Here is a 26,117-nt window from a genome sequence, read left to right on the forward strand (position 1 = left end):
GCTAATAGTAACTCACTGAAACTGTACTGGTAATTAATAGTAATACTAGCAACACTCAGATTCCACTCACAACCAACAGTAACACAACCCACTGATAATCTATATATGGAACTGAGAGTAATAGAAGTAACCCTGCAATATCCTACCTGTGACTACCTGCACAGCTCAAGGTGCGGTCAGGCTCCCCAGCCGATGCCAATTTTAATCGGACCAATGAAGTCGTCGGGATGTGCATGCCATTTTAATCGCAGGCCCAACTGTGGTCTCAAACCCTGCTTCTCCTGGCCTCACAAGGATACCTTGATCCTCCCCTGCCTTGGGCTTCACCTCCAGCGCGGACTTTATGATTCCCCCCAATTTCTTACTGATCTTGTCAGTGACCGTTTCCGTGAGTCCTGGGTGGCGGTCTGATCCTCCTGTGGGAATTTTGGCTCCTGCCCACTGGCGGTGACAACATTCCTGCCAGCTTCAGGCGGGGGTCAGTGTTGGCGGAGGCAGTTGAAGCCGGGGGAGTTAAAATCTCGCAGGTCTCATGCTCTGGGGGTTGGGAGGTGGTGGGCCTTTGGGAGTGGGTCGGAAGGTTCACCACCAGCTTCGGCCCCTGATTCCCCCGATTCCTGACTTGTGTTAAATTCGAGGCTTTAAACTTTATACTGTTTCAGTATCATTTCCCCTGACTTATACTCTACTGATTGAATAATATAGTTCTGTTGTCATGTCACTTTGTTGATTGTTGCTCTACAGTTACTGAACACTTCTAGTAACATATCTACTATCACCCTAATACTTCTAGACCATTCATAAAATATACACAATGAGGTCCATCTGCATTCAAACCTAATGGGATCTCTTTTTTCTGTGGTGGTGGCACTCCAGTCAGGACAGCCACGATGAGGGCTGAGATCCTTGGAAGCAATTCAAAAAAGAAAAATCAAAACTTAAGCCGGTTTCGGTCTCATTTGATTGATCTAAATAGAAGTGTCACCCACTGGCTCTTTTAGATGTGTATATCTTTGTGATTTTGAACATGGGTATCAGAGGTTTGTAAATGCCATCCAATATGGTAGTGCTACAAAGAGGATGATAGACCGCCAGTGCCTCAAGTGATGAGTTCCGAATCTCAAGCATTACAGACATGCACCAAGTAATTCTACAGAGCAGAAGGGGTAAGCCATTTAGGGCAGAGATGAGGAGAAATGTCTTCACCCAGAGAGTGGTGAACCTGTGGAATTCTCTAACACACAAGGCAGTTGAGGCCAACTTATATTAAATATATTCAAGAAGGAGTTAGATATATTTCTTAAGGCTAAAGGGATCAAGAGTTCAGAAGAATGAAAGGTGATCTTATCAAAACATATAAGATTGTGAGGGGGATTGATCGGGTGGATGCGGTGAGGATGTTTCCACTGATGGGTGAGACTAGAACTAGGGGGCATAATCTTAGAATAAGGGGCTGCCCTTTCAAAACTGAGATGAGGAGAAACTTCTTTACCCCGAGGGTGGTAAATCTATGGAATTTGCTACCCCAGAGAGCTGTGGAAGCTGCAACATTAAATAAATTTAAAACGGAGATAGACAGTTTCCTAGCAGATAAGGGAATTAGGGGTTACGGGGAGAGGGCAGGGAAGTGGACTTGAGTCTAGGTTCGGATCAGCCATGATCCTATTGAATGGCGGAGCAGGCCCGAGGGGCCGTATGGCCTACTCCTGCTCCTACTTCTTATGTTCTTATGTTCTTGTGATATGGGGAGAAAGCAGGGACAGGGTACTGAGTTTGGATGATCAGCCATGATCTCATTGAATGGCGGAACAGGCTCGAGGGGCCGAATGGCCTGCTCCTGCTCCTATCTTCTATGTTTCTATGTTTCTATGAGAAATATTCTGAGGGTGAATGACTGCTGGAGCAGCTTTCCTGTAACGCCCTCTCCGAACATCTGGTTACAGTCCAAGAGGATGAGGACCCACCCATGGACAGAACATGGCACAAAGAGATCTTCAGAGCAGGAGAAGAGAAAATAATAAATACTTTAATAAATATGATTTTTTTTTAAAAGACAAGAAAATATTGTTGCAGGGATTTGAGCAGAGTTCCAGTCCAAATTCCAGTTCTAACTTGCCCAACCATGTTTGTGCTTAATCCTTGCCCTGCACTGTCACGGTTCCAGAACCAATAGGGTTTTCACTTTATTTTTAGCTGAGCAAAGGCCATGCATCCTACACCTTTGTGCTGTGATCTTTGTGGGCAGATTAATAAATTCAGCATGGGACAAAAATAAACAGCGTGCTCCCTCTGTTTATAAATGCCAGTCGATCTTCCGCGGCATTGTTCATCAGGATTTGGAAGGTATGTTCTTTTACAACCACAAGAGATGTTTTATCATCCAACATCAGACTAGGAGGAGGTGATTCTACCCATTGAGCCTGCTCCACAGTTTTCTTAGCAATGGAAGATCCTCGTCTTTTTAATCTCAAATCCCTGCCCTGAGGAACATAGGAACGGGAGGAGGCCTTTCAGCCCCTTGAGCCTGTTCCTCCATTCAATTAGATCATGGCCGGTCTGTATCTTAACTCCATTTACCCACCTTAGTTCAGTATCCCTTAATACCCTTGCCTAACAAAAATCCATCAATGTCGGTTTTGAAATTTTCAATTGATCCCCAGCCTCAACAGTGTTTTCGGGGAGAGAGTTCCAGATTTCCACTACCCTTTGTGTGAAGAAGTGCTTCCTGACCTCACCCCTGAACGGCCTGGCTCTAATTTTAAGTTCATGCCCCCTTTGTTCTGGACTCCCCCCACCAGAGGAAATAGTTTCACTCTATCTACCCTATCAACTCCTTAATCTTCTATACTCAAGGGAAGACAAGCCTAGTCTATGCAACCTGTCCTCATATTTTAACCCTTTTAGCCCTGGTCTCATTCTTTAATATACTTACTTCCCAGTTAAATATCCATCTCCCTTTTAAACACTTCAATCTGATTCTGCGTCTATGCATTTCTCGACCTGTGCACATTCTCAAAATGTTTTGAAGAATTTTCTTCTTTGATTTGTTTTTCACTGGCTCAACTAGAATTTTAAGATGGTGTCCTGTTGATTTGTATCCCCCCGACAAGAGGGGAGAGTCTTTCCTCGTGTATTCAGTCAATTCTCCTCCGTTATTTTAAGCACCTAATGTATTGCAAAATTATGACATATTTTAATTTCCCATGGCGGATAGAAAAAAAATTGGAAAAATGAAGGGAAAGCATCAATAAATAAAGCTGTCTTTTAAACACCTTAATTGCAGGAATAAATACATAACTAACTAACTCTGTGGCCCCTCAGGTTAGCAAAATAAATAAATATGTGGGCCCAAGCTGGGCTGGTTATGTAAAGAGATAAATAAAGCTGCATAGCGCAGCTGGCAAAGTTACATATGGAATTTAAAAAAACCTGTTGTGTTGGCCTGCTTAAGTTAGACAAATAAATCTGTGGCACAGAAATGAAAACCTGTATCTGTGTGCTCATAAGTGCTCCCTAATCCCCGGTGTAGCTTCAACCAGAGTTGCTCATTTTGTTGTTGTTGTTCTGAAAGCTGGACAGAATGGCCCTGGAAGTCTCCTTCTTGTGGCTCGTCTTCTGAGTGTGGGTCTGGTGGGGATTGATCAGATACAATGGGAGGTGTAAGGGTTTGCAAAAATCCCCTAAATCCCTGAAGATCGGAAAATATTGGTCCACATCGTGGACGAAGAATTGCGTGATTTGAATTGTCTCAACATCAGGACTTTAAGATTAAAATGGTACCTCTGAGTTTCGAACTGTGTATATTGCAAAGAGGTTTGAAACTGGCCGTCAGAAAGGCATGGCCAAAAGACAAAAGAAAGCAGCTCAAAGTGTCTGTGTAAGTGGGAGGATCAAGCAGTGGCAGTCAGACCTGTCAATCACCCTGTAGTACAAGATGTTTGTTTATAGAAACTGCAGAGATGATCGATTGATACTGCTGCCTTATTGACATAAAGGATTAGCTGCGGTTACTCTAAACCGCAGAACAAAGGGCTCTGTTTACACAGCAATCCAGCCCATTGAAAACCCCTTACACACACTGTTGGATCCATGTGTTAATGGAGACACGGAATGCAGGAGTTGATTTAACAAGTGTTTACTGAACAAAGTCTGGAGGTGAACTAACTACACAGGACGCTATACAGGCTTATATACCCGAGTGGTCACTACTGGTACCACAGTACACAGGGGCTTCAAAAAAAGATAGTTCCTCTTAAAGGTACATACACTACAATTCCTCCCCTTTTAGATAAATAGTACATAACATTTTAAGTAATCAGTAAATAACATTTTTACAAGAACAATAATCTACACATTTGCTGAAGTTAATCAATTACAAATTCAGTCTCTCTGGAGGCTTCCTGACTCGGTCCGGATAACGCCTCAGTGGTGTAGTAGGTTTCGGTGGTGTAGTAGGTTCTTTTGGCAAGGTCGATTCGGCTTCAATGCCAGTGTCGGGTTCATCTGGTTCCAGTATCACTGGATCGGAGGTAGATACTATGGGTATCTCTGCTTCATCACTAGGCAGATAGAGTTGTGGTGTAGGTTGTCCTTTTTCGGATGACTCTATGATCTGATCAGCATGGCGCCTTATTATGCTTTCTCCAATGTCCACGGTATACATCAGCAGTCCTAGTCGTGTGCAAATAGTTCCAGGCTGCCATTTCTCGGTACAGTAGTCCCGGGCCAAAACTGGTTGACCTATCTGGAAGGTTCTAGTTGGCCTTTCATTCATGCTTTGAAATTGCCAGTTCTCTACGTCCCTTCTGATGTTGGGCTTGACCAAATCCAGCCGGCATCTTAGTCTTCTATTGAAAAACATCATGGCGGGGGTTTGGTTTGTAACCACATGTGTTGCATTCCTGTATGCAAACAAAAAGTTATCTACCTTATGTTGTAGATTTATGTCTTCATTACCCATGGCCTTTATGGCCTTCTTGAAGGTCTGGACAAACCTTTCAGCTAATCCATTGGTGGCGGGATGGTATGGGGCGGACGTGTAGTGCTTAACCCCATTGTTTTTTAAGAACTTCCTGAATTCTTCGGATACAAATTGCGGTCCATTATCAGAACAGATCTGTTCAGGCAGCCCATTCCTGGTGAATATGGTCCTTAATACTGTGATGGTTTATTCCGTGGTGGTGGAGGACATCTTTATTGCCTCCGGCCACTTGAAGTGTGCATCCACCGCGATTAAGAACATTGAGTCCATAAATGGACCAGCAAAGTCGATATGTACCCTTTGCCATGGAGATGAGGGCCACTCCCATGGATGTAGAGGGGCTTGTGGTGGGGCGTTTTGGACCTTCTGGCATCCTAGACAGCTCTTGGTCATTTCTTCGATGTCTCCATCGATACCTGGCCACCACACAAATGCTCTGGCTAAGTTCTTCATTTTCACTCCACCCAGATGCCCCTCGTGAAGCTCCTTTAGCACTTTATCCTAGAGTTTGGGAGGAATCACCACTCTGGATCCACACATCAAGGTTCCTCGGCACACTGACAGCTGTTCTCTTCTTTGCGAGAATGCTGGCAACAGTGGTTTGCCATGTGCTGGCCATCCCTTCACCGTTAAATCGTAGACTCGTGAGAGAGTTGGGTAATTTCTCGTTTCCTTTTTGATGGGCCTTCAATAACCACAAAACTAGAAGTTATAGACTTAAACAAGTTGGCTTTTAATCACTAAGATCAGAGCTAACATCTCAACACGCCAACTGGTTCACAGGAATGAGTCATACAGATCCTGGGATCTTTATGTAAGAGAAGTCAGGGGCGGAGCCAAGAGCCAAGACCTGGAACCTCCCAGGTTAGTCGGGAAAGAGGAAGTGAAACTATACACAGTGGGGGAGGGTAATATACATGAGTGCAAAACGAATACAGGATCAAGACAAACAGATTTCATTACATTCACCCCTTCTATAGATTTAGTCCATCGGGGTGATGTTTCTTAAAAGTTGGTATAAGTGTGTCTGTCAGGAGGTTTTGCAGTTCTCAGTGATCGGCGCAAAGCCGGTTGGGGTGCCTCTAGGGGAGTGGATTCTGGTTCCTCCGCTGTCCGGGCCTCCGCAGTGTCTTCCAGGTTATCTGCAGTGTCCTCCAGGTTAAAGTTGGGTATTGATATCTCTGGGCATCCTGTCTCTTTGTAGTGTAGGTCTTCATCGGGTAGTCTCCCATCGTTTTCTCCGCTCCCCGAGGGAGCGAGGTCTTTTATGGAAACAGTGTCCTCTCGCCCGTCAGAGTATTCGATATAGGCGTATTGAGGGTTTGCATCGAGGAGCTGTACCTTTTCCACAAGGGGGTCCGTTTTATGGCCTTTCACGTGCTTCCGCAATAGTACTGTCCCCGGAGACGTCAGCCACGCGGGTAGAGATATGCCCGAGGTGGATTTCCGGGGGAAAACGAACATCTTTTCGTGAGGGGTAGCGTTAGTGGCAGTACATAACAGAGAAGTTATGGAGTGGAGCACGTCTGGGAGGACTTCCTGCCAGCGGGAGGTCGGAAGGCCTTTTGACTTTAAGGCTAACATGACAGCCTTCCAAACAGTAGCATTCTCCCTTTCCACTTGCCCATTACCCCGGGGGTTGTAGCTAATGGTTCTGCTAGTGGCTATCCCCTTCGAGAGCAAGAACTGCTGCAGCTCGTCACTCATGAATGACGTCCCCCTATCGCTGTGTATGTAGTTCGGCATGCCAAACATGCAGAATAGATTACAGAGACACTTGATGACCGTGGCACTGGTCATGTCTGGGCAGGGAATGGCGAAGGGGAAGCGGGAATATTCATCAATGATATTGAGGAAGTATACGTTACGGTCGGCAGAGGGAAGGGGTCCCTTGAAGTCCAGACTTAGGCGCTCGAATGGCCGTGTGGCTTTGATAAGGTGTGCACGGTCAGGCCTGTAGAAACGAGGCTTGCATGCCGCACAGATTTAGATCGTGGTCTTGCTGGTTGTGCCCGCAGATAGTGACATTGTCCAGATAGGGGTAGGTAGCTTGTAGTTTATTCTCATCAACCATGCGGTCCATCTCACGTTGGAAGACCGAGACCCCATTTGTTACCCCGAAGGGCACTCTGAGAAAATGGTAGAGGCGCCCGTTCGCCTCGAAGGCGGTGTATGGGTGGTCCTCCATTCTAATGGGGAGCTGGTGATATGCGGATTTGAGGTCGATAGTCGAGAAGACTCGGTATTGCGCAATCTGGTTGACCATTTCTGATAAGCGGGGTAAAGGGTAGGCGTCCAGCTGGGTATAAATATTAACAGTCTGGCTGTAGTCAATTACCATCCGTTTCTTTTCGCTATTTTTAACTATGACTACTTGGGCACGCCACGGGCTGGTACTGCATTCAATAATGCCTTCCCGCAGGAGTCTGTCCACTTCTGCCTAGATAAAGTGTCTGTCTTCCAGACTGTACCATCTACTTTTGGTCGCTATGGGCCTACAGTTCGGAGCGAGATTAGCGAATAAAGAGGGCGGGCTGATTTTTAAGGTTGATAGGCCACAGACTGTGAGTGGCGGCTGGGACCCGCCATATGCTAGCGTGACACTTTCGTGGTGGCACTGGAAGTCCAGGCCCAAGATTACATTAACACAGAGTTCTGGCATCACGAGGAGTTTAAAATCCTTGTAGTCCGTGCCTTTTACAGTCAGTGTTACCACACAGTAGCCCAAAATGTCCGAAGTGTGGGGCTTAGCAGCCATAGCAATTCTGCTCCGTGTAGGGGTTACCGTTAATGAGTGCCGCCGTACCAGGCTAGGGTGGATAAAACTCTCGGTACTCCCACAGTCAATTAAACATTTCGTTAAATTCCCGTTTACCTGTATGTCCATCATGGATTTTGTCAACGGGTGTGACCTGGATTGATCCACCGTGATTGAAGCCACTGTTGGGCCCTGGGTGGCCGTTGAGTCGGGAAAAGATGGCGGATCCCAAGATGGCGGCCCGCACAGCACGCACGAGGCGGTGACGGAGTTGGAAATTGGATTCCCCCTGCAGACTTTGCTAAAATGCCCCTTTTTCTTACATTTGAAGCATGTAGCGTCCTTCGCTGGGCATCGTTGTCTGGGGTGCTTGTCCTGGCCGCAGAAGTAGCATTTCAGGCCTCGAGACATTGCCGCTGTAGTAGGACTCCTGGGTGAACTTCTGTGTGGGGACTCCGGCGGCGTAGAGCTGGTCTGAGACCTGGATGGGGAAGATGGCTGATTCCAAGATGGCGGCCCCCTCGGCGCGCACGAGGCGGTGAGGGCCGCATGGCAGGAAGAATAAGAGTCAGAGTTTCTCTGGGCCACGTCCAGCGATCGCGCAGTGGCCACTGCCTTTTTTAAGTCCAGGACCTCCTTCTCCAGCAGTCTCTGCCGGATATAATTCGATTTGAGGCCCGTGATGAAGGAATCGTGGACCAATTCATCAGAGTACGCGTTGGCCGTCACGGCCTTGCAGTTACAGTCCCGGACCAGGTCCTTTAGGCCCTGTAAGAAATCGTCCATTGATTCCTCTGGTCGCTGCCTGCGTGTAGCCAGCAGATGTCTGGCGTACACTTCGTTTACCGGCCTCTGGTATTGGGCCTTCAGGATAGTGATGGCCTCCGTGTAAGAGGTGGCGTCCCGGATGAACGAATAAATCCGATGACTTACGCGAGTAGTCAGTAGACTCAGTTCATCTACCTCGCTAGCGGATGAGGCCCCCGCGAAGAGTTCGAAGCATTTGAGCCTGTGTCCAAATTGATTTGATGCTTCAGCAGAATGTGGATCCAAGTCCAGACGCTCTGGTTTTAGGAGTCGATCCATCCTAGTATTCTTTAGTGATTAAAATTGATGGGCCTTCAATAACCACAAAACTAGAAGTTATACACTTAAACAAGTTGGCTTTTAATCACTAAATCAGAGCTAACATCTCAACACGCCGACTGGTTCACAGGAATGAGTCATACAGATCCTGGGATCTTTATGTAAGAGAAGTCAGGGGCAGAGCCAAGAGCCAAGACCTGGAAGCTCCCAGGTTAGTCGGGAAAGAGGAAGTGAAACTATACACAGTGGGGGAGGGTAATATACATGAGTGCAAAACGAAAACAGGATCAAGACAAACAGATTTCATTACACTTTTCAATGGTAGAATTTGTCACTGGTAGACATTCCACTCTGGTCGAGTGGAACATCTCCACTGGGTCCACTGTAGGCACCTCTTCTACCGTTGGCAACGGTAGGCGCGATAACCCGTCAGCATTCCCATGCTGTTTTGTTCCATTGTATTCTATGTCATATTGGTGTGCCCCTAGGAAAAGGGACCACCTCTGTAGCCTTTGCGCTGTCATAATGGGAACGCCCTTTTTAGGGTTGAATATGGAGACGAGGGGCTGATGGTCAGTCAACAAGGTAAATTTTTGTCCGTGTAGGTAATGGTTGAATTTCTTCACCCCCCACACCAGGCTGAGTGCCTCCCTGTCGATCTGGGCATAGTTACGCTCAGCTGAGTTCAATGAGCGTGATGCAAAATCTATCGGCCACTCCGAGCCATCAGGGAATCTATGCGATAATACCGCTCCCACGCCGTAAGGGGATGCATCGCATGCCGGTCTGATTGGCAGTGATGGGTTGTAATGAGCCAACACTTCCCTGGACGTGATCAAGCCTTTGCATTTATGGAAGGCACGTTTACAGTCTTCGCTCCATTTCCAAATTACTCCTGTTTGTAGCAGTGCGTTAAGAGGGTGCAGAACCGTTGACAAGTTTGGTAAAAATTTATGATAGTAATTTATTAATCCCAGGAACGACCTTAATTGTGAAACATTTTCAGGCGGGGGGGCTTTTACGACCGCTTCAATTTTTTCAGGTGACTTATGCAACCCTTCTTCGATAATGACATGGCCACAATACGATATTTGTTTCTGGAAAAATTCGCAATTGGGGCGATTTGCTCGCAGGCCCCGTTCTCTCAGCCTCGTGAGCACCTGCTCTAAATTGGCACGGTGCTCGTTGTCGTTTCCTCCTGTTACAAGGATGTCGTCTAGGTAGCATTGAGTCCCCGGAATCCCTTGCAGGACTTGCTCCATAGCTCTTTGCCAGATAGCCGGAGCTGATGCTACCCCGAAAACCAATCGATTGTACTGGTACAGGCCTTTGCGTGTGTTTATCGTGAGATACTTTTTAGAGGCCTCCTCAACCTCCATCTGTAGATATGCCTGTGCTAAGTCAATTTTGGTGAAACGTTTCCCTCCGGATAGTGAGGCGAAAATATCTTCTATCCTCGGAAGAGGATACTGTACCGTGTGAAGAACCGGGTTTACAGTCACCTTGAAGTCCCCACAGATGCGAATTTTTCTCTGTTCTTCAGATTTATCATTATTCAACGTTTTCTTCGTGACCGGGACGATGGGTGTTGCCCACTCGCTCCAATCTACCTTGGATAACATGCCTGCTTTTTCCAAATTCTCCAGCTCTGCCTCGACGGCTGGACGAATTGCGTATGGCACCGGCCTTGCCTTAAAAAACTTGGGAATTGCCGCATCTTCCACTTTTATTGAGGTGGTGGCGCCTTTCAGGGTTCCTAGTTCCTGTTGAAACACTTCTTTGGCGTTAGCCAAGATTTCTTTTAATCGACCAGGTATGACATCATCATCATTTTTTTTCTTACTGGTCACCGTCAGTGCCTGAATGGAGTGCCAGTCTAAACGTATCTTTCTGATCCATTCACGTCCCAACAACGGTGGACCACCATCTTGCAGAACGTATAAATACAACTTCTGTATTTCCTTGCCGTTGTATACAACAGGCACCCTTATTTTCCCTCTGGGGTATACTTTCTGCCCCGTATATGTCTTCAAGATAATGGATGTGTCTTTCAAAGGTATATGCGGAAAGAGCTGCTCGTAATCCCGTCGACTTATGACGGTCAGAGCTGATCCTGTATCTAGCTCCATTTTAACTGGGGACCCCGCTATCATGAGGGTAACCCAAATGGTCTGGTAATCTTCTTTGGCAATTACATTATGTAATTTGAGACAGCTTAGTCTCTTGTTTCCGGAGTCGCTATCGCTCTTCTGGTCTTCGGAGCTACTGTCCATCATCATTTGTACCTTTCTGTACTTTACCTTATTGATCTTTTTACTGTCAGCGGATTTTTTTCCAGATCTGCATACACGTGCAATGTGTCCCATCTTTCCGCATTGCCTGCATGCTTTGTCCTTGAACCAGCAGTCCCTCTGGTCATGGGTGGATCTGCTGCAGCGATAACATCTCTCGAAACCCCGTGTCATTTCATGGGTGCCGAAGTCCTGTGGCTTTTGCTGTATCTCTGCAGCTCCTCTTGCTGCTGCTTCGTATGATTCAGCCACACTGAAATCCTTGTCCAGTGTCAAATCTTTCTCAGAAAGTAGCCTTTTCTGTGTTCCTTCGCTTAGGAGACCGCAGACGAATTTGTCTCGTAGAGAATCTGCCAGTCCTGCCCCGAATTGGCAGTGCTTTGACAGCTTTCGTAATTCAGTGAGGTAATCAGCGTTACTTTCATTCTTGTGCTGATTCCTCCTGAAGAATCTGAATCATTCCGCTATTAGCAGTGGTGTTGGGTTTAAGTGCTCCTGTAGGGTATCAACAATCTCCTTAAAATTCTTGTCCATCGGTTTGGCTGGAGTGATCAAGTTTCGTAACAGCCCGTATGTCCTTGTGCCCATCAGATTTAGAAGTACCGATGCCTTTTTATCATCCGCTACTTCATTCGCCTTGCAATATACCTCCATTCTTTCCACATATGTGGTCCAATCCTCTATATCACTATCGAAAGCAGTAATATTGCCAGTCTTCGGCATCCTGAAAAAAAAATGGCGCCTCCCGCGCTTTTCCTTCTTCCCTGCCGAGTCAAGATGGCGCCTCCCGCGCTTTCCCGCCGCTGCCGCTGCTGCCAACGCTGTTCTCCGCGGTTCCCGTTGCGACCTGCAGCTTTTCGCGGTATTTCTATTTTTTTATTTATATATATATTTTAAATAGTTTCTCCGTTACTTAGAGAATCATTCCCGTCGGACCCTCTGGGACTTTCCCCTCCCTCTGCTCGGTCCGAACGCCGACCTGCTTTGCAGCGCCGGCCGCCTCCTGAGTGTTCCACCCTCTGTCTCTCTTTGCTTCTGCTTTCCGACTCGCTGCCCGGCCCCGCCGCAGAGCCACCCGATCGAGCCCCAGCCCGCTGCAGCCCAGGAAGGATCAGTGCACTACCTGCCACCAGCCCGTTTAGCTGGTGAAACCACAGTTTTTTTTTCTTGCTTCGACCTTTGTCTGAGGAATCGATCTCCTTGAGGTGCTGCCGAATTGCAGGTAAGTTCGTTTCTAACTCGTCACCACTGTTGGATCCGTGTGTTAATGGAGACACGGAATGTAGGAGTTGATTTAACAAGTGTTTACTGAACAAAGTCTGGAGGTGAACTAACTACACAAGACGCTATACAGGCTTATATACCCGAGTGGTCACTACTGGTACTACAGTACACAGGGGCTTCAAAAAAACATAGTTCCTCTTAAAGGTACATACACTACACACACAATGAGGCATATCGAAATTACGGAAAAGACTTTGATAGGGGACAGATCAGTATGGATGAGTTTTGAATCACCCATTACTCCCTTTTGTTTAGCCCAGGGTACTCCGGATGTGGGCGGGAACATTTCAGCCCCAGAATGCAGACACCTTCAAACCACTCCAAGGCCTTTTGAGTCAGCCAATCATGGTCTTTCTCTTGTATATTCGAACTTTGGGCGTGAATTTTGCACACAGACCCTGTCAGCGCAAAACAGCAGGAGCTGGAAGGATATAAAGATAGCTCCTGAGAAGCTATCTCTCTCTTACTTCCTTGGACCACAGGTGAGCAGGTTTCTGACTCCTCAGCAAGGCAATCTAGTAAGGAGTTAAAGGGGGTGGTAATTTAAGGGAAATTGCTAAGATTGTTTAATTAACATTGTAGCCATTTATCCCTCATTTTTGCCATCTGTCTTCCCCCATTTAAGCAATTGTACAGTGATTACTAAAATCATGTGGTGTAGTTTTCTTTAGAGTCATAGAGTCATAGAGTTTTACAGCACAGAAAGAGGCCCTTCGGCCCATCGTGTCTGCGCCGCCCATCCATCCCTGTCCAGTCTAATCCCATTTTCCAGCATTTGGTCCATAGCCTTGTATGCAATGGCATTTCAAGTGCTCATCCAAATGCTTCTTGAATGTTGTGAGGGTTCCTGCCTCTACCACCCTTTCAGGCATTGAGTTCCACATTCCAACCACCCTCTGGGTGAAGAAGTTCCTCCTCAAATCCCCTCTAAATCTCCTGCCCCTTACCCTGAATCTATGCCCCCTTGTTATTGACCCCCCTACTAAGGGGAAAAGTTCCTCTTTATCTACCCTATCTATGCCCCTCATCATTTTGTACACCTCAATCAGGTCGCCCCTCAGCCTTCTTTGCTCCAAGGAAAACAACCCCAGCCTGTCCAGCCTCTCTTCATAGCTGAGGCGCTCCATCCCAGGTAACATCCTGGTGAATCTTCTCTGCACCCTCTCCAAAGCAATCACATCCTTCCTATAGTGAGGCGACCAGAACTGCACACAGTACTCCAGCTATGGCCTCACCAGCGTTTTGTACAGCTCCATCATAACCTCCCTGCTCTTATATTCTATGCCTCGGCTAATGAAGGCAAGTATCCCATATGCCTTTTTAACCACCTTATCTAGCTGTTCCGCTGCCTTCAGGGATCTATGTACATGTACACCAAGGTCCCTCTGACCCTCTGTACTTCCTAGGGTCCTACCACTCATTGCGTATTCCCTTGCCTTATTTGTCCGTCCAAAATGCATCACCTCGCACTTTTCAGGGTTAAATTCCATTTGCCACTTTTCCGCCCATCTGACCAACCCGTTTATATCGTCCTGTAGCCTGAGGCTTTCCTCCTCGCAATTTACCACCCCACCAATTTTCGTGTCATCTGCGAACTTACTGATCATACCTTTTACATTCTCATCCAAATCATTTATGTAGATCACAAACAACAAGGGACCCAGCACCGATCCCTGAGGTACCCCACTGGACACAGGCTTCCAGTCAGTTTAGTGTAATAAAAGTTGATTTTCTCACATCCAGACCAGTTGTCCGTTTTTAATATATCATTAATCATAAGTCCTCCAGTCAGAACTGGAAGGGTGGGTTTAGTGATTCGAAACCGCTGTTTGGTATTGGTCTCAGTCTGTGAAACGAAAAGGCTGCTTGACCAGGTAAATTACCGTAAACCAGGTTTAAGCAGGTAAATTACCATAAACCATGGAAAAGATGCCCCCCTAAAGAGGCAGGACAAGACCAACCAGGGCCGAAATAATTGCAGGGGCTGGGCTGGGCAAGAAATTTGTGCAAGCTATGTATGGATGGGCTGGGAAGCAGGCGTACTTTTATGTATTGGATCTCTGACCTGCAGAAGAAATCAGAAGAAACCATTGGTTATGCCAGGATCTCACCTGCCGATGCCCTCCAGCACGTGGTTTGCCAGGTCAGCGGAAGGCACCTAATTAGCAGTTTTTTTATTTGTTCATGAGATGTAGGTGTCGCTGCCAAGGCCAGCCTTTATTGCCCATCCCTAATTACCCTTGCAAAGGTGGTGGTGAGCAGCCTTCATGAATCCATGAATCACTGCAGTCTGTGTGGTGACGGTACTCCCACAGTGCTGTTAGGGAGGGAGTTCCAGGATTTTGACCCAGTGACAATGAAGGATCGGTGATATACTTCCAAGTCGGGATGGGTGTGTGACTTGGAGCAGAGCTTGCAGATTATGGTGTTCCCATGCGTCTGCTGCCCTTGTTCTTCTAGGTGGTAGAGGTCGCTGGTTTTGGAGGTGCTTTTGAAGCAGCCTTGGCGAGTTGCTGCAGTGCATCTTGTAGATGATACACACTGCAGCCAGAATGTTAAAGGTGGTGCAGGGAGTGAATGTTTAAGGTGGTGGATGGGGTGCCAATCAAGCGGGCTGCTTTGTCCTGGATGGTGTCGAGCTTCTTGAGTGTTGCTGGAGCTTCACTCATCCAGGCAAGTGAACAGTATTCCATCACACTCCTTACTTGTGCCTTGTAGATGGTGGAAAGGCTTTGGGGAGTCAGAAGGTGAGACACTAACCACAGAATACCCAACCTCTGACCTGCTCTTGTAGTCACAATATTTATGTGGCTGGTCCAATTAAGTTTCTGGTCAATGGTGACCCCCCCCCCCGCCCTCCAGGATGTTGATGGTGGGAGATTCGGCAATGGTAATGCCGTTGAATGTCATGGGGCGGTGGTTAGATCCTCTAACATTGGGCAGGCCGGCACCCACGCCACTGCAGGTCCATCTCTGGTACTCGCCTTCCCCATTCCCACAGAACCTTAGGTGCCCATCACCAGTGGGTGGGAGGGCTGCCTCCCCCAGTCCCAACCCCTAAGTATAGGGGCCAATTTCCTCTATTCATAAATCCAGGCCACTTGCCTCCCCCAGTCCCAACCCCTAAGTATAGGGGCCAATTTCCTCTATTCATAAGTCCGGGCCACTCGCCTGACCTGAACCCCACTGGTGGGGCCCACATGCACCATTGTGTACACTATCCCTATCCAGCCTAAGGAACCATTACTGCCCCTGGCTCCAACCTAACCTTGTCATTTACCGTGTAATTAATATACATTAATAAATATTCGTAAGCACTGGCTGTGATGTTTCTATAACTGATGCCGTATGGTGCAGATGTAATATATTAAACTTCAGAATGCTGGCAGGTTCATGGCAGTTACTGCATTTCTGCACCAACCATTTTAACTCATTCACTGATGCTGAAACGATCTCTAATACTACAACAAAATAGTATTAGCTTTATTACTATACTATCAACTCTAAGCTACAACATAAATGCTAAAAGCACAGTTTCAAATAAAAATTAAAAGTGATCATTTTATTTGTGCATCATATTCTCTCTCCAGTTAAAAAAAAAATTTAACTTTAATTTTACTTTATTATATATTAATATACTCCAGTTACTTTAACTTTATTCTCTGTTTTTTGTGATTAAAGCCTTTTACTTTTACTTTTTTCTCATATCTCCCTGCTCCCACGATCTATATTAAATGTTGGCACTTGACTGGTTAAAAACTGGCTCCAAAGGAAGAACAAGTAATTATGTAATATCAGGAATTGTAATCCAGGTCCTAGATTACTTGGAAGCAACATATCAAGTGGTTTACTAATGGTCCCGTTAAAATGTAACCAGAAATGGTTTTACCAGGATACTCTATCATAGTGATAGGAATTGGGCCTTTGTGTTTTCCACAGGGCTTGGAATAATCTGCTGTACTGTGTGTCAGCCTTGGCTCAGCTGGTCATACTCTCGCCTCTGAGTCAGAAGGTTGTGGGTTCAAGAACCCACTTCAGAGATTTGAGTATAAAATCTAGGTTGATACTTCCAGTGCAGTACCGAGGGAGAGCTGCACTGTCGGAGGTGCTATCTTTCCAATGAGATATTAAACCAAGGCCCTGTCTTCCCTTTCAGCTGGACATAAAAGATCCCATGGCACTATTTGGAAGAAGAGCAAATGAGTTCTCCCCAGTGTCCTGGCCAATATTTATCCCTCATCAGCACCACCCAAAAAAATAGCTGATCTGGCCATTATCTCATTGCTGTTTGTGGGAGCTTGCTGTGCGCAAATTAGCTGCCACGTGTTCTACATTACAACAGCACCTCATTAGAGGTAAAGGGCTTTGGGACATCCTGAGGTCATGAAAGGTGCTATAGAAATGCAAGTCTTCCTTTCTTTCAATTTAATAAGGCATTGTCTTCAAGAAGAAAGCATTTGTAAAGAAAACGTGGAGAGTCAGAAAAGCTGCTGGTGATAACAACAGAAAATGCTGGAAAAACTCAGCAGGCCAGGCAACACCCGTGGAGAGAAAATAGAGTCAACGTTTCGGGTCAAAACCCTTTATCAAGACTAAAGAGGCACAGGGAATGAAATAGATTAAGAGGCCAGGCTGGGAGAGAACAAAAGAGAAGAGACATTAAGAGGTATTCAAAACGAGACGAGATGGTGATAGGACTAGTGGAGACAAAAGACGGCTCTAGATTAGGTGTGAAATGCGCTGGCAGAATGGGAGACAGCTGCCATGTGGGAGAGAGAAAAAAAAAGGAAAGGGGGAGGGGGGGAAAACCAAAACAAAGGTGTGGATAAAAAATATAAGTAAAAATGTAATAGGGGCCGAGGTTATGATCTGAAATTGTTGAACTCGATATTGAGTCCGGAAGGCTGTAAAGTGCCTAATCAGAAGATTAGATGCCGTTCCTTGAGTTTACGTTGAGCTTCCGTGGAACAATGCAAGAGGCCAAGGACGGTGAGGTCCGAGTGGGAATGGAATATTTTGGATTTCCAGCATCTGCAGTATTTTGCTATCGTAAGCTGCTGGTGATCTTTATCACGATGATGTCACATATAAGTAGAGCAGTGATGTATTTTAGTGTGGTTTACATCAATGCCTTTCACATTTGTAAACAAGCAGAAATAGTTCTGCCAGACCTTTTATGCATGAGGATAGTGCCCTTTATTATCTTTTCTCATTTATGTTTATTTTAGTTGATCTTTGGATATTTTTGTTTAAGTATTAAGAGCTGATGTCATCGGAGGAGTCACCAAGCATGGCAGATGAAACTAAAGCTGGAACTCGGTTAATGACTGTATATTTTGATATAATCATTAACCTGGCGGTGCTTCAGATGCTAAAGTGTGCGCAATTCAGATCCCTCCCGTTGCCAGTCTTAGTAACTCTTTCAAGCTGGTACCATGACCGTATTAACAATAACAAGAACTTACATTTATATAGTACTTTTAATTTTGGAACATTGGTGGCCAGAATTAACAAAATTGGCAAAAGAACCAGAGGTGAGATGAGGCGAATCTTTTTTACCCAGTGAGTTGTTATGATTGGGTGGTCAGCCGCTTAGTGGGAATGGGGCCAAAGGAGCAGGAAGTGTCTCCCGTGGATGAGATGAACTCGGAGAGGGAATGGGGAGAGATAGGAGAGAAACCAGAGAGAGATGTGGATTCAGAGCTAGGGTGGGGGAAGGCTCGGGTAAAGGTTTGACTTGGTGGACAAGGACAGCAGGGGCCACTCTATTCAGCATTCAATGCTTAAAGCAAACCAAAAAAGGTCTATGAAAAATGAATAGTTAAGAACAAAAGAAATAGGAGCATGTTGAGATACCGCGGCAAATGTGGGAGTCGAGACCAGAGCTAGTAAAACACAACTGCTTTTATTCTACCTCATGGCAAAGAGGAACTGGAAAAGCCCGCGCATCCACTTAAATACTCCCCAGACAGGAAGTGCTCCCGGCAGCCTGTCCCTGCGGGAAACAAGTTGCTGGAGGAAAGGGCCCCCGGCTGGGGGCATCTGCTTAAACTGTCCGTGCCGCCGTGAGTGGATTATGTCCAGTGGTGGCGTGTCGCCACAGAGCTCCCCCCAGAATCCGCTTAGGAGGAGTGGACGAGTCATGACGGTGGTCTGATGGTTCTGCCGCAGCGGCTCTGAGTGGTCGCCGGTCTAGTTGGTGGGGCCGGGCGGTTCGCCGCCGGCTGTGCTGGCTTGCTGGCGGGACGGCCTCTAGTTGGAGGCCGGGCCACGGGGACCTGTTCCCCTGGTTCTGTAGGTGCTGGTTTGAGCCGGTCGATGGAGACTGTGTCGACCCTGTCGCCGAGTCACAGCTTGAAGACCTTGTCCCCGGTTTGTAGTACCTCGTACGGTCCGTCGTACGGGGGTCGCAGGGGCCCGCGGTGCGCGTCGTGTCGCACGAAGACGAAGCACGCCTGCTGTAAATTTGGCGGGACGTGAGGTGCGAGTTCGCCGTGTCGGTTGACCGGAAGTGGGGCGAACTGCTGAGCGGAAGAGAAAGAGTTGAGCCGCTGCTGTTCGGCCGACCAAGGCGTGGTAGCCTCTGGAAGGAATTTGCCTGGGACGCGCAGCGGTTGTCCGTAGACTAACTCCGCTGCCGAGGACTGGAGGTCTTCCTTGACCGCGGTGCATAGGCCTAGTAGCACCCATGGTAGGCGGTCAGTCCAGGTACTGTCCTGCAGGCCGGTGTGGAGTGAGGCCTTGAGTGACCTGTGGAAGCGTTCACAAAGCCCGTTGGCCTGCGGGTGGTACGCCATGGTTCGGTGGAGCATCACCCCGAGGTTGCGTGCTGTGGCCGTCCAGAGTTTGGAGGTGAACTGGGCGCCTCTGTCGGAGGTTATGTCGGCCGGTACGCCGAACCTCGCAACCCAGGTGTTAACGAACGCCCTGGCAATGTCGGCTGTGGTGGTGGAGGTCAGTGGCACTGCCTCAGGCCAGCGTGTGTCGCGGTCGACCATCGTGAGGAGATAAGTTTGGCCTTGCGATGGCGGCAGAGGACCGACGGTGTCGACGTGTACGTGGTCGAAGCGGCGGCTGGGTACCTCGAAGTCTCCCAGGGGTGCTTTTGTGTGCAGCTGTACCTTAGCCCGTTGGCAGGCGAGGCAGGAGGTGGCCCAAGTCCGAACATCTCTGCTGAGGCCGCGCCAGACGAAGCGCTGGGAGAGGAGTTTGACGGATGCGCGGGAACCCGGGTGGGAGAGCCCGTGGAGCACGTCGAAGATGCGGCGGCGCCAGGTTGCAGGGACGACCGGCCTGGGTTGGCCGAGTGAGACGTCGCAAGTGACTGCCGTGGCTTCAGGCCCGTGCGCGACCTTGGCTAGGCGTAGCCCTGGCAGGCTGGTAGCTGCCGAGAGGAGGCCTGGGTCCGTGAGCTGGGCCGTTGCTAGTTGCGCGTAGTCGACCGCGAGGTGATTCGCGCAGATGGCGGGACGGGAAAGGCAGTCGGCGACAATGTTGTCTCTACCGGAGACGTGCTGGATGTCCGTAGTAAACTCGGACACGGCCGCGAGCTGGCGTTGCTGCCTAGCGGACCAGGGTTCAGTGTGCTTGGCCATCGCGTATGTGAGCGGCTTGTGGTCCACGTACGTGGTGAAGGGGCGGCCTTCCAGGAGGAACCTGAAATGGCGGACCGACAGGTGGAGCGCGAGAAGCTCGTGGTCGAAAGTGGAGTATTTGACCTCCGGGGGGCGCAGTTGGCGGCTGTAGAAGGCAAGTGGCTGCCACGCGCCATTGACCCACTGCTCGAACACGGCGCCGACCGCGTGGTCAGAGGCGTCGGTGGTGAGCGTGACCCGGGCATCGGCCCTCGGGTGCGCGAGCAGGGTGGCGTCGGCGAGCGCGTTTTTGGTGGCGTCGAAGGCGGCTGACATGTCAGTGGGCCAGCCTACGTCCATCTCGCCGGATTTACCTCGGAGGGAGTCGTATAGGGGCTTCATGAGGGCTGCAGCTCTGGGGATGAACCTGTTGTAGAAGTTCACCATCCCGAGGAACTCCTGGAGGCCCTTGATGGTCGTGGGGCGGGCGAATTGCTGGACGGCCTGCACCTTGTTGGGCAGGGGGACGGCCCCAGCAGGGGTGATGTGGTGACCGAGAAAATCGATCTCGGTTAGGCCGAATTGGCACTTCGCCGGGCTGAGGATGAGCCCGTGTTGGGCTAGGCGCCCGAACAGGGTGCGAAGGTGTTCGAGGTGTTCCTGTTTGGAGGAGCTGGCCACGAGAATGTCGTCTAGACAGACGAATAGGAAGTTCAGGTCCCGGAGGACTGAGTCCATAAGGCGCTGGAAAGCCTGGGCTGCATTCTTGAGGCCGAAGGGCATCCTCAGGAACTCGAACAGGCCGAATGGGGTGATGATGGCCGTTTTGGGGATGTCTGTGGGGTGTACGGGGACTTGGTGGTAACCGCGCACCAGGTCGACCTTGGAGAAGACGGTTCGTCCGGCCAGTCGGGCCGAGAAGTCCTGGATGTGTGGCACCGGGTATCGGTCGGGGGTGGTGGCATCGTTGAGGTGGCGGTAGTCCCCGCAAGGGCGCCAGCCTCCGCCGGGCTTGGGGGCAATGTGGAGGGGCGAGGCCCAAGGGCTGCTGGAGCGGCGGATGATGCCGAGTTGTTCCATGGTGGTGAACTCGGCCCGCGCGATTTCCAGCTTGGCCGGGTTGAGTCTGCGGGCGTGGGCAGAAACTGGGGGGCCAGTGGTGGGGATATAGTGCTCCACACCGTGTTTGGCGGCTTTGGCCGAAAAGGTCGGGTTAGTGAGGGCGGGAAACTCGGCTAGGAGTGCCGAGTAGTCGTCCGTGGCTCTGGTGAGGCAGTAGGTCGTCAGGCCGGCCGAACGGGCCGGGGTGAATGCGCCGGGGATGGGGGCCATAGTGTTGATGTCGACGAGGTGGTGCCTCGGAACGTCAACAAGGAGGCCGTGGGCGCGTAGGAAGTCGGCGCCGATGAGTGGGCAGAGGACCTTGGCTGTGAGGAACTCCCAGCGGTAGCGGTGGCCCGCGAGGTCGAGCGTGACCATGCGGGTGCCATATGTGCGGATGTCAGAGCCATTGGCTGCGGCCAGCGTGATACCCCGTGTGCCACGTTGGATTTCGAGGGCGGAGGCGGGGTGATGCTGTGCTGGGCCCCTGTGTCGCCCAGAAATTGGCGGTTGGTTCTGTCGTCGGTGACGTACAGTAGAGGCCCCTTTTGCCCCGCGGCCATCATGGGGGCCGGTGCGGGGGGGGTTTGAAAGTACACGGTGGCGTGCAGCGTTGGGCCCTAGTGCCAAAACGGGTGTGGTAGTAGCAGCGACCCGGAGTGGTAGGGCGGTCGGGCCTAGTGGGCCGGGAAGACCGCGTGGTCGTTGCTGTGAGGTCGGGCGCGACGTCGCGAGCGGACTGTGCAGAGAGCAGCCGGTCGGCCTTTTCGGCTATGTCATTCAGGTCCGTGGAGCCAGACTCCACAATGAGCGGGCGGATGCTGGCGGGGAGCTGCCGAATGAAAAGCGCGCGAAAGAGGGCGCCGGTGTTTTTGTCGTCCGAGAGGGACAGCATGTGGGAAAGCAGATCCGAGGGTGAAGCGTCACCAAGGCCGGGGAGGTCAAGGAGTTGGCAGTTGCGCTGGTAAGAGGACGTTTGAAATTTTTTAAGGAGCGCAGCCTTCAGATGTTCGTACTTGCCTTCCAGTGGTGGATCCTGCAGCGCTGCCCAAACCTTGGGGACTGTGGCGTAGGTGAGAGAGGAGACGAGGTAGTCGTACTTTGTGGCGTCGACTGTAATGTGTTTCAGCTGGAATCTGGACTCAGCTTGAACAAACCAGGCTTCGGCCAGGTTCTCCCAAAAGTCCGGTAGTTTAACCGTGGCTGTGTTTGTATCCGCCATGCTAGCTTAGGATTCGTCCTGAGCGTCGGGGTCACCAGTGTTGAGATACCGCGGCAAACGTGGGAGTTGAGACCAGAGCTAGTAAAACACAACTGCTTTTATTCTACCTCATGGCAAAGAGGAACTGGAAAAGCCCGCGGATCCACTTAAACACTCCCCAGACAGGAAGTGCTCCCGGCAGCCTGTCCCTGCGGGAAACAAGTTGCTGGAGGAAAGGGCCCCCGGCTGGGGGCGTCTGCTTAAACTGTCCGTGCCGCCGTGAGCGGATTATGTCCAGTGGTGGCGTGTCGCCACAAGCAGTCATTTAGACATAGTTATTTAAAATGGGTTGATTTTCAGCAAGGAGTCCGGATGAGTGCGCTGGTAGAATGGTAGGGCCCCGTTTCCCATCCAGTCAGTTTCCAGTCTTAGCCAGGATGGCATGGTGAGACACTGAACAGGGGCTGGATGCTTCCCCACAGGGTGTGAATGGTCTCATAAATGTGATATTACATAGCTTCAAAACAGGATTTGTGGGGTGTCCAGGAGCAGGTCAAAAAGCATCCTGCAATTTCAGACAGGGATATTTAGGAAACTTATAATGCCACCCCAATTCCACCATCAGAACAAAAAAGTGGGGTCTGGATTGGAATCCTCACTCTGTAATGGGAATCCTGCAATAAAAGCATCTTACCTAATTTTTCTCACCAGGGGGTAAGTGCTCCTGCTGCTCCTGGCCCACAAGCAGTACAGTAAAGACATTTACCTTTCACTCGAAGCTGTCCTCATCTCCCTTGAGCTGCCGGGTTTCCCGAGGCCTGGGAAACAGATTGGCCCTGAATTTGCGGTCGGAGGCGTCCCGTGGGGAAATGCCCCCGATCCACAAATAAAATGCCCGCATACCTGGAGGTCCGGGAGGTATGGAGATTCGCTGTCCTGAGCCTCTCCAGGTACCTGCGGGTAGAGACCCACGTATCCCATAGGCACATGCAGCTCGCCAGTGCCCCTAGGATCACGTGGGTCGGCCCAACCAATAAAAGAAGGGAATTCCCATTCATGCTTATGGGGATTCCGTATGTTCAGAAACCCCATGACTAAAGACGGAGGAAGCCCTAGAGGAGTATAAAAAGTGCAGGGGCATACTTAAAAAAGAAATTAGGAGGGCGAGGAGGGACCATGAAATAACACTGGCGAGCAAAATAAAGGAAAATCCTAAGATGTTTTATAAGTATATTAAGGGCAAGAGGATAACCAGGGAAAGGGTAGGGCCCATTAGGGACCAAAGTGGCAATCTGTGTGTAGAGCCAGATGATGTAGGTGGGGTTTTAAATGAATTTTTTGCATCTGTGTTCACTATGGAGAAAGACGATGTAGACATAGAAATCGGGCAAGGGGACTGTGACATACTTGAACATATTAGCATCGAGAGGGAGGAGGTACTAGCGGTTTTAGCAGGCCAAAAAGTGGATAAATCCCCAGGCCCGGACGAGATGTATCCCAGGCTGTTGTGTGAGGCAAAGGAGGAGATTGCAGGGGCTCTGACACAAATTTTCAGAACCTCTCTGGCCACAGGGGATGTACCAGAGGACTGGAGAACAGCTAACGTAGTACCATTATTCAAGAAGGGTAGCAGGGATAAACCAGGGAATTACAGGCCAGTGAGCCTAACATCTGTGGTAGGGAAATTATTGGAAAAAATTCTGAGGGACAAAATTAGTCTCCACTTGGAGAGGCAAGGATTCATCGGGGATAGTCAGCATGGCTTTGTCAAGGGTAAATCATGTCTGACCAATCTGATTGAATTTTTCGAGGGGGTGACTAGGTGTGTGGATGAGGGAAATGCTGTGGATGTGGTTTACATGGATTTCAGTAAAGCTTTTGACAAAGTCCCGCATAGGAGACTGGTCAAGAAGGTAAGAGCCCATGGGATCCAGGGTGCCTTGGCGCGTTGGATCCTAAAGTGGCTGAGTGGCAGGAGGCAGAGGGTGATGATCGAAGGTTGCTTTTGTGACTGGAAGCCTGTGTCCAGTGGGGTACCTCAGGGATCGGTGCTGGGACCCTTGCTGTTTGTGATCTACATAAATGATTTGGACGAGGATGTAAAAGGTATGATCAGTAAGTTTGCAGATGACACGAAAATTGGTGGGGTGGTAAATTGCGAGGAGGAAAGCCTCAGGCTACAGGACGATATAAACGGATTGGTCAGATGGGTGGAAAAGTGGCAAATGGAATTTAACCCTGAAAAGTGCGAGGTGATGCATTTTGGACGGACAAATAAGGCAAGGGAATACACAATGAGTGGTAGGACCCTAGGAAGTACAGAGGGTCAGAGGGACCTTGGTGTACATGTACATAGATCCCTGAAGGCAGCGGAACAGGTAGATAAGGTGGTTAAAAAGGCATATGGGATACTTGCCTTCATTAGCAGAGGCATAGAATATAAGAGCAGGGAGGTTATGATGGAGCTGTACAAAACGCTGGTGAGGCCACAGCTGGAGTACTGTGTGCAGTTCTGATCGCTTCACTATAGGAAGGATGTGATTGCTTTGGAGAGGGTGCAGAGAAGATTCACCAGGATGTTACCTGGGATGGAGCGCCTCAGCTATGAAGACAGACTAAACAGGCTGGGGTTGTTTTCCTTGGAGCAAAGAAGGCTGAGGGGGGACCTGATTGAGGTGTACAAAATGATGAGGGGCATAGATAGGGTAGATAAAGAGGAACTTTTCCCCTTAGTAGGGGGGGTCAATAACAAGGGGGCATAGATTCAAGGTAAGGGGCAGGAGGTTTGGAGGGGATTTGAGGAGGAACTTTTTCACCCAGAGGGTGGTTGGAATCTGGAACTCACTGCCTGAAAGGGCGGTAGAGGCAGGAACCCTCATAACATTCAAGAAGCATTTGGATGAGCACTTGAAATGCCATTGCATACAAGGCTATGGACCAAATGCTGGAAAATGGGATTCGACTGGACAGGGATTGATGGTCGGCGCAGACACGATGGGCCGAAGGGCCTCTTTCTGTGCTGTATAACTCTATGACTCTATGAATGGGAATACCCCAAAAATACATCCACGCATCAACTAAAAAAAAATTTAAATTACATATTTAAAATTAATTAAAATGCCATTTAATTAAATGTTTAAAATATAATTTTTTGAAAAATATATTTAAATATTTTAAAGGAGCTAAAAAATAAACTTACCTTATTGCACAGGTTTTTAAATGCATAAATGATTGAAAAAAATTATTTAAATCTTTTTTTAAATTCATATGTTGGTAAAAGCAGGCCGTACGCCTTCTTTTACCAAGCGTAAGAATTTCACGGGCATTCGCTGGGCAGAGGTTGGGCAAATGGGCCAACTCTCCACCCACAGAGGCCCTTTTCCCGGGGATGCGTTGGATCTGTCAAGAAAATTCTTGACAGATTGCAAGTTCCAACTTGCACGGCCCTTACGGGTGCGTACGCACCTCGTACACGCCCATAGGGGCCGGAAATTACGGGCCAACAAATCTGAGGCTGCCAGCCTCATTAAACTATTTAAATGGCCAACCTGCCTCCTGGGAGTGGGTTGGCTGCCCGCCCCATGTCCCACCTCCATTAAACATGGAAGTGGGTGGGTTGGGGTCGGGTTTGAGGTTTTTAAAATTTTAACAGTACGCCCGACCCCAGCTGCCCCCATTTTTTGGGGGTTAAAATTCAGCCCCGTCCCACACCGACATATTTCCAGCATGGGTGATTGGATAATGATTACGAGTTGGAGCTCTGGCTGATTTTTTCCCGTCCTAGCCCAATAATGTTGAGGCTCCCTTGCTGCCCCCTTACTGCTATCTTGGTTGAGATCAC

Source organism: Somniosus microcephalus, chromosome 1 (assembly GCF_052327205.1).
Source record: "Somniosus microcephalus isolate GS21.2 chromosome 1, FLI_Smic_1.0, whole genome shotgun sequence".
NCBI lineage: Eukaryota > Metazoa > Chordata > Chondrichthyes > Squaliformes > Somniosidae > Somniosus > Somniosus microcephalus.